The sequence below is a fragment of the Thunnus albacares genome, chromosome 18, assembly GCF_914725855.1.
Source record: "Thunnus albacares chromosome 18, fThuAlb1.1, whole genome shotgun sequence".
NCBI classification, from domain to species: Eukaryota; Metazoa; Chordata; class Actinopteri; order Scombriformes; family Scombridae; genus Thunnus; species Thunnus albacares.
Window position 1 is genome coordinate 6,861,108 of NC_058123.1, and position 9,223 is coordinate 6,870,330.

The following is a 9,223-nucleotide window of genomic DNA, read 5'->3' on the forward strand; positions in this document are numbered from 1 at the left end:
ACACTTACTCACTTTCCTGCCAAGAGGTAGAAGTTTAGGGGATCGATAACACTCTCATTTGTGTGCCAATGATGAAGATAGAGTCAGCAGGGGTGGTTAGGTTAGCTTAGCATAAAGAAAGGAGGTACAGGGAAACAGCTAGCCTTACTCTGCCTGCCAAGAAATAGTTCCAGTATATAACTCTGTTTAAAACCACAACTTGACATTTTACATTTCTGTCTGTGTACGAATTAAACGACATGTATGTAGGTAGGCAGATTTTATTTCCCCTTGATTCCAGTCTTTACGCTAAGCTAGGTTAACTGCCTTCTGGCTCCACTGTAGCTTCATAATTAGCGTACAGACATGACAGTGGTATCAATCTTTTTATCCAACTCTTGGCAGGAAAGCAAATAAGCATGTTTGCCAAAATGCCTAAGTTTTCCTTTCACCCCCCTCAAAAAAAAAAAAATCCACCAATTAATCCATAATGAATAATAATTAGTTGCAGCCCTTGTTTGAATAGGCAGTAAATTCTTAGGACTCCATCTCTTTGTAGTCATTGTTTTCTTTCTCTAATATGAACTGGAACCAACAGAAACACGAAAGCAAATTATGACTTTCAGCTGTGACACAAACACAATGTACAATCCCCTGTTATCTCTCTCATACAGCCTTTTCCATGACATAAGCCAAAGTGAACATATGATACCGTCTTATCGCACATTACACCCAGACTGCTTATTGTGGAAGGTCATAACCTTCCATAATTAGCATACAGCTGTATCCCAGAGTGACTCCGGTTCCAGCTTAATCAATATTCAGACATGTCTGCTACAACATTAGCGTGGTAAAAAAAAAAAACAGGATGGATGGCAGGGAAGAAAAAAAAAAAACAGGAGACACGGCGCTGACTCAGAGACATAAACCGAAGTGAATGTTGAACACAACTACCAGAAAAGTTTAATGAGCCTGCAGTTGCTCAGGGACTAGATAAAGTGCTGGAGGCCATGCAGCTGCAAGCCCACCGTCCGTCTGCCGTGCATTCCCCTGAGACTGACCCCCCGCTCGCCACAGAGGAACAAAACCCACTGCAGATTCTTTCTCCTCATTTCACCCGACAGGAGGGTCCTGCCCCCCCCACCCCCACCCCTTCCCTCCCTTTCCCTCCCCTCCACAAGTCATTCTCTTCTTTTTTGGATGTCTCTTTCTTTCCAGGGGATAGTATGTTCCACACAAGCCTACAGTCAGCCCTCTATTGATAGAGGGGACAAGTGTAGGGTGAGGGCTTTGTTATTGTGAGGACCCCACCCTGCTGGTTTCCCAGTAAACAGCAGGCTGGAGAGCTGCTGGAGGCAGATGTACCCCCAGGAGAGGCTCATCTCCGGGAGCCACGGGGAGGGTGAGGGTGGGAGGGGGGCCTCCCGAGGACGGAGAGAGTCGGGAGTAAAATGAGTGACCACAGGAGCGAAGAATAGCAGGGGAGAGGACAGAGAAGGGTGATTAGCTCCAGCGCTGCCTAATCTAATCAGCGTGCATGACTGACCCACTGTGTAGCACTGAGGGGGCAGACACGTAGAGAGCAAGGAAGTTTCATCAAGTATAATTCAGAGGAGTACGGAGGGTTTTTGCAGAGTTGAATCGGTTGTTTCAGAGCAAGAACAGAACAGGAAGCCACATGGGAAAGAACATCACGTAAAGGCTGTTAGACATTGTCACATTTCACATGGATGTGACATTTCTTGGGCTCTCCTCTTTTGCTTTCTGCAGAACAACTGTAACTCACTGCAGGTGCCATGAAAAGTCAGAAGAGTTGATTCGACATGCAGATGCAACAAAATTAACCAGAAGAGACGGACTAGGGCGGTCACTTTTTAAAATTCAAACTACTGTTTGCACTTGGGAAAAATTAAATATTCTATCTGTAACGATCTGTTCAAATTCAAAAGTCATAGTGTATGAGGGCAAAAGGCCAGCTGAGCCATTGCGTGTCCTGTTTGGGCTATCGATGCAAGTGAGCTTTGCTGAACAGACAATCATTAACAAACAAGACATTAAAACATCTGAGAAGTAAATCATGGGTGTTTGTTGACTTTGTATTAAAAAAACAGTATTAGAGTTAAGGCTTCATTGGTTGAGTTTGAATTCTTTTTTAACTGAATACAAAAGACAAATAGAGACAATAATGTAGGGCTGAAACTAATGATTATTCTCATTATTGATTAATCTGTAAATCATCTAATCAATTAGTCGTTTTTGTCTATAAAATGACAGAAAAATGCTCATTATAGTTTCCCACACTCCAAAGTGACATCTTCAAATGTCTTGATTTGTCTGACCAACGGTCCAAAACCAAAAGATATTCAGTTTACTATCATGTACGGCAATCAAAAAGGCATCAAATCCTCACATTTGAGAAGCTGGAACCTGCAATTTCTACTTAAAAAAAAATGACTACAATAGTTGACGATTAACCTTCTGTCAATCAATCAGCTCTACAATAATGGGAAATGACCAAGAACAAAGCCTCCCAGATGCCTTTCTCTTTAATCTGTGCTGTGCAGACTGTGAGACAGACTTTTCCAGAACTGGTAAAATCGCCCATCTTTGAACCGGCTCTATAAAAAAGAAACAAACTCGGACACACGGCTGCTTTTAATTCACTCAGAAATACTCCTTTTAGAAGCCTGGAATGGAAAACCTTATAACGTAATGTGACCCACTTTAGATTTGTCTGAATTTTAAGACAGTCTTCCTCTCATTACGTCAATTTTACAGCCAAATAAACAATGTTTTGGATATTTAAAAAAAAAAAAAAAAAAAAAAAACCTTTGTAATGTATTGGTTTCATTAGACCACTTCCTGGATGCTCCTGTTGAAAGTTTTATTGACCGCACTCGCTGAGACACAAAAGCAGTGTGGGGCGGAATAATGACCGAAAGAGAAAAACAAGTTCTGATTGTGAAAAACAGATGTTGCTGGAAATGTGAATATTCTAACTCTAACGTACAAGTGCAACAGTTACAGTAGTCGGAGGGAATACGATGCAAATAAATCAGCCTTGTTACCGGGTCCATCTACACTGGAGGAGATCCACAGCGAGGCCTTTGCTGTAACAAAACTGTATTCCAGATGTTAGTCCCAGCCGGCCGGAGTCATCTGGTTTAACCTCTGACACAGGAGCAGCTATTCAATTAGTGGATTTCACACTCTTGTCATGGTGATACGACGGTCCTGGGTTCGGTTTCAAGCGCACACTGATAGTGGCAAGCTCTGATTTCAATCAGCACGCCATTCAATGATATTTACTCCCATAGATGCAAAAAAACAAGTGTTTATTTAGGATCCGAGTGCGTGGAGAAGATGTAGATCAAATCCTCCACTGGAAATAGTCTTCATTCCAGGAGAAACATACTGACCGATCCCATAAACTACAACCAGGATGCCGGATTAATGACAAAAGCACAGCCATCAAAGCTCAGAGAAGCACGAAAACGCAGATGATGTGGTCTGCATGAATGGGTTAGCAGTTCAAACTTTTTGTTTTATTATTTTGTAACGTGCATTAAAAAAAAATATCACCAACTGCATCATCTGCACAAGGAGGCTGGTAATATTTTTTCCATGCTTTGAAAGTTTACCATTCTGTTTAGGCGAAGGGAGGAGAAAAAAAGAAACATTAAAGACCTTTTCCAAAGCATCTGCGCTACCAGCCTGCCAAGGGAGAGAAACGCATGTATTTTAGCTTTTTTTGTGGCCTAAACCGAGGAAAAGGAGCGTTCTGAAGGGTCGTAATGAATGAAGCCCTGGCTTTTTTTAATGGGCCAAACACGGAGCCCTGAGGGACCACGTGCGTTGGCACATAAGCTCAAAACCACTAGCAACGGACTCAGCGACTGACCGCCATCTTTAATGTTCGTCACTCATTCAGGGATGACCTAAAACATCGCTACACATCTGAAACTCAGTTGTGTGGCTGTAAAAAAAAAAAAAAAAAAAAGAGAAATTACAAAGAAATGGCTTTAGCTAATTAGAGATTAAAGACTCATGACCGCGACCACGCAGTGACTGTTCCTCTGCAACTTAACAGCTGGTAATAAAGTGACAACAGCACACCAAACAACAACAATTTAGCACATCAATTTACAATAGAAAGCTACACATCTGTACTGTTCATCCATTAGCAGAGAGAGCAAACTCCAAATGGAAACAGACCATTCATATGGCTCTGATCTTTCCTACCACAACGAATCAGTGACTGAGGTTTGGAACAACAATACTACATCTCTCATGAACTTAAAATATTGCAATAAAGAGCAACACGTGTGGAAAAAAAAATCAGCAAAGACAAGGAGAAAAAAGGAAAGTAGGGCCGTCCTTAAACAAAATACATGACAGTGTTTCTGACTTTGGTTACGTTATGGCCCAAAGACTTCAAACATAAAAAAGATCTCTGCCCTCAGGAGCCCTTTCTCTTTCTCACATAAACACCGGTTTACAGGTGGAACCCGTTCTCAGGTTTACTGTTGAAACACAACACGAAAAAAACAAGACAAGAATCTGTGTCGCACTTTGTCAAAACCACTGACAGACTTTCTCTTGAAGTTGAGCAACCTTAGACCTTTAATACGTCCACAGACTCAGGTAACAAATCAGTGCCAGGAGCAGGTGTTTGAGCTTTATGATGCTTTTGATGGGGCTTTCATGGAAAATAAAACACGGTTGTATGTAAAGCTGAGACAATTAGTCGATCAATTGATCAATATAATACAAAACTATACCTAATTCCAGCTCCTCTTTACTGAGGATTTATTGCTTGTCTTTGTCTTATTGAAAGTAAAGCGAACATTAGAGTCCGACCGATATATCTGCCGATTTCAGCTCAATGCAGACATATGTCAGCAGATAAATGACATGAAATCAAAGTACAGAAGTGCCAAATATGTTTTGATAGTGTCACTATTTAGTTTGTTCACCAGAGAGTTTATATTAACTGTAAAATACACCGCCCAGTACATTTCTTGGTCACAATTGTTACAAAAAAAACTGATTCAAGGACACCTGGTAATCCAAAATATTCATTTATGTCATAGGTTGTGTAAAGAAAATCAATTTCTTAAACTCTCAAATATCAATAATGGTGTCAACCCCAGCAGTCTTCACTTAGTCAATACTGAATATATTAAAGGTTTTGGACTGTTTGCAAGACTAAACAGGACATTTTTTTACCTAAATTCTGATATTTTTCACCATTTTCTGACAGTTTTAATCAAACAAAATAACTGGCAGATGGATCAATAATGAAAATACTCCTCACTTGCAGTCCTAGATGTATGCAAAGTCCAACTTATAAACCAATTTCCATTCTTGTATTCATCTATATTGATATACCATGTGCACTGTCAGCCATGTAAGGTTTCATTAAAGACAGATGAGACACATATATGATTTAAAACTCTAATAATGGACTAATTACATGGCAAAAAGTCACAGATGAGTGTCACTCCTGATGACACTGGGTCATAATAAGCTGCATTGACTGACTGGCAAAGCATCAGTCTGCTCGGCTTTCCTGCCACGAGTTTCCCCTTCACAGCTCTGACAGTCGGAAAAACGTGGAAAAACTCGGGTGAAAGTCGCATTTTTGTGGCTGAGATGCTCCAACGAGGGCTTGTTTAAGAAACGGATCACCTCTCTATTGCTGTTATTGAAAAGTAGTTGTAAAGAGAGGTGAGATTTTGTCTTAAAGCGGATCTTACTTACGTGTATCTGCGGCCACTGCTGCTGCTGCTGGCTGTGCGGTTTTTGAAAGGATCGCCTCTGAAATCCAGCAAGATGAAGGATTTTTCTTGTGTCTCCGAAGAAGTTTGTGCACTTTTAAGTTGTCAGACTCGATCCTGGCTTGATTTTCTTTTCTTTTTTTTTTTGTTTTGTTTTTCTTTTCCTCCTCAGTGTCTCTTCATCCTCCACGTTTTCTCCGGGACCACAGAAGAATGAGCGGCTCCTCCGTCCCCCTCAGCCAGACAGACTGCTGCTGGGATGGGAGTGACTGGATCCGTCAGCTCCCTCCCCCCATCCACCAATCACTGCTGCTCTGCAACTGGACTCATGTGGATTCATTACTTATTTAATCACACGTATTATCATATATTGTATATTATTTTATATGCATATTTAAGACGATATTTTCTACTTTTATTTAACAGTTGTAGTCACTTTTCAGATCAATATTTTATACCTGAAACATATCATCAGCTTTTAAAATATGCATTGTTATTGATTCAACTATCTAACATTATAAATTGTTGTTGCTCAATGAATCAGTATTGGTGGTGTGTCTATACATATATATGCTGTAATTGGGGCCATTTTGCATGAGTTTACTTGACTTTAATTATGTACTTTTTGATATTTTAAGTACATTTTGCTTCCAATACTGAAGTTTTTTTCAGTTTAGTAAGATTTTGAATGCAGAACTTGTACTTGTAAAATTGTGGTATTGCTACTTTTACTGAAGTTACAGGTCTCTGTACTTCTTCCACTACTGTAATGTTGGAAGCTGTGTAACTAAGCACAGTTTTGAAGTACTTGAACTTCACTTGAGTATTTCAAATTGACTGAGGTAATGGCTACTTTATACCACCACTCCACTCATTTTAGAAGAAAATATTGTACTTTTACTCCACTACATTCATCAGACAGCTGTAGTTACTGCAGATTAAGACGTTATATACAAAATATACGATCAACCTATTGTTATTGCAACTAAACTACCCAACAGTAGAAGTTGTAATTAGCTCCACTTTGTCCACAAGTAAACTGCTTCTTACACAACAAGACAACCAAACTAAAAATACCAAACCACTAATAATACACCGATGGGGTCAATTTGTCTGCATGGTGAGTTTTTACTTTTGATACTTAAAGTACAGTTTGCCTTGAAGGATAAGTTCACACTTTATCAAGTCTGTTTTAAAACCGTCTGGTGCCCATATGGACATTAAAACAGGTTTTTCTTGCTGTAACCATTCTTCTTGTTCATATTGACCATTAAAACATCTTTAACTTTATGTGTCAGTGATGAATCCACAATCCTCCTACTGTGCAAAAAATTCCAAAGTTTATCTGACACTAATATGCGGCTTCAGTGTGGATATCTTCTGACGTTACAATCTTTTTAGTGCAAAATTTACTCTGTGTTATTATGCTTCCACTACAGCTGAAGAGGGAAGCACAGAATACCACATGTATGGTGGCTTTATATAGGCTCCTATATAAAATTCATGTACAACTGGGGTTAAAGGTTCAGTTTTTACACTTCATAAGTTGAACAATATTACGTTTATAGCTACTTAAAACTGTAAATTGTCCAATTGATGAAAGTTTTAGAATATGACATTTGGTATCTCTTTCTTTTTTAATTGACCCTTCACATCCTCAGCGCTCCATGTTTGGTTTAGTAGCAACCAGTAGCTCAGACTGGGCAGTCTTTTAGTTGACAGCCAGCGAACAAGCAAAGCAAACTGTAATTTGCAAATCTGCATTACAACAAATGCAGTCATAAAGTGATTTTAAGTTTCTGAAAAATGGGATTTGTTCTTAAGGCCGCAATCAAAATCTAATTTCCTCTTTAAAAGTATTAATAATTTAGTGATTAATTGAACATAGTGTCATCTGTGTAAAGCAGCTGAGAGAGATTTTTGTTGTCTTAGCACGTTACTCACCATCTCTGATTACCACCCTGTAAAGACGAGCCATTCACACAGTATTACATGGACAGTTGGCTAGCCTACATGTCACATTCTCTCTAAATCTCAGTCTTAACCTTTATTGGGAGGCTAACAGCTGAGCCAAAGACCCACAACTAATATGAGTCAGTGCAGATAGCTCACATTCTGAACGTCCAACATGTCCTTCTATATGCTGCATGGCAGAACGCCATACTTAGCATTATTTCCAGACATGTGTCTATGCATGTCCCATCTCCCGTTCCCAGTCTGCAGGCTTCTATTGTTGGCAAATTCAACAGAAATATATGGCCCTTAATCTGTTCACAGAGGACACTGTAAGGATGTGCTGTTGGCTCATTTGAAGAACAGGATTGGTGCGAAACAACAACTTTTGTATATTCTTGCATGCTTTGCACGACAGTGAATGAGTGTGAATGGACTATTTTCAGACTGTTGTGACTAGGAAGGGAACAACTGGTGCCAGGGCCTCTGTGCCCTCTTATTTGTGCTCCTTGGTCAGTCAAATGAGACTTGAATGGAGTGAAAACACAAGGGAAGTCTCATGACTCGGTCAGGGAGTTTCTGGCTAAACAGCTCTGCAGTTATTGTCAATAATAACAGCCCTGATGTTATCCATCCAGTTCCTGGGATCATTGTTACTCTGACTGACCTTTGGTTTGACAGACAAACTGAAAGCACAGTAGTCTGTACAGCAAATACTCCAATTATCGTAATACTACATGACCCATTCTTCCATTTAATGTAGTTTGAGGTACAGGATATCTTCCCTGCTTGAAATCTGGATGGACTTTAAACTCTAACAGCTGCAAAATCAAGCATGAGATGCTTTTTTCCATTTATATGTTCCATTAAATAAACTGGTTTTGTATTTTGCTTTAAATTACAGCCCACAGTGGTGGAAGAAGTACTCAGATCATTTACTCATTTACTTTAATTGGTAAAAGTACCAAAGAGCAATTTAAAACTATTCCATTACAAGTAAAAGTCCTGCATTTAAAATCCTACTTAAGTAAAAGTACTTAAGTATTATCAGCTTAATGTAGTTACAGTATTGCAGTAAAAGTAGTGGTTTAGTCCCTCTGACTGATATATTATTATATATGACATCATTAGATTATTAATACTGAAGCATCAGTGTTAGAGCAGCATGCTACTGTTTGAACTACTTTATATACAGTTTGCTAGTTTAGTCCAGTGGTTCCCAACCTAGGGGTCGTGCCCCTCCAAAGGGTCACCAGATAAATCTGAGGGGTCGTGAGATGATTAATGGGAGAGGAAAGAAGAAAAAACAAAGAACTTTTACTAAGACTGAAAACTGAGAAAGAATGCAGTTGCAATGAATTCATCTCCTAAAGCTTCTATCTGTAATTACTCTTAAAAATTAGTTAATGTTTTAGGTACAAGTTGCACCCAATAACTAAAGCCTTCTGTCTAATAATGTCTCCTTTTAGTGACTCATCAAGTTTTGTTGAATGTGTTCTGCACTTTTTTTA

The 9,223-nt window shown here is 39.4% G+C and overlaps 1 protein-coding gene and 1 long non-coding RNA gene across 2 annotated transcripts in view; one reads left to right on the forward strand and one right to left on the reverse strand.

Moving 5' to 3' along the window:
* lhfpl2a (LHFPL tetraspan subfamily member 2a) overlaps positions 1-5,938 on the reverse strand; it is a 46,052-nt gene extending 40,114 nt beyond the window's left edge. Inside the window, exon 1 of the mRNA XM_044334001.1 lies at positions 5,743-5,938. The gene's annotated coding sequence lies outside the window, so the exon portion shown is untranslated. The remainder of the gene's footprint in view (positions 1-5,742) is intronic.
* LOC122968631 lies at positions 5,105-6,177 on the forward strand. The gene is made up of 2 exons (XR_006398854.1): positions 5,105-5,709; positions 5,932-6,177. It is a non-coding gene; the product is annotated as an uncharacterized LOC122968631 (long non-coding RNA).
* Positions 6,178-9,223: the final 3,046 nt, after the last annotated feature.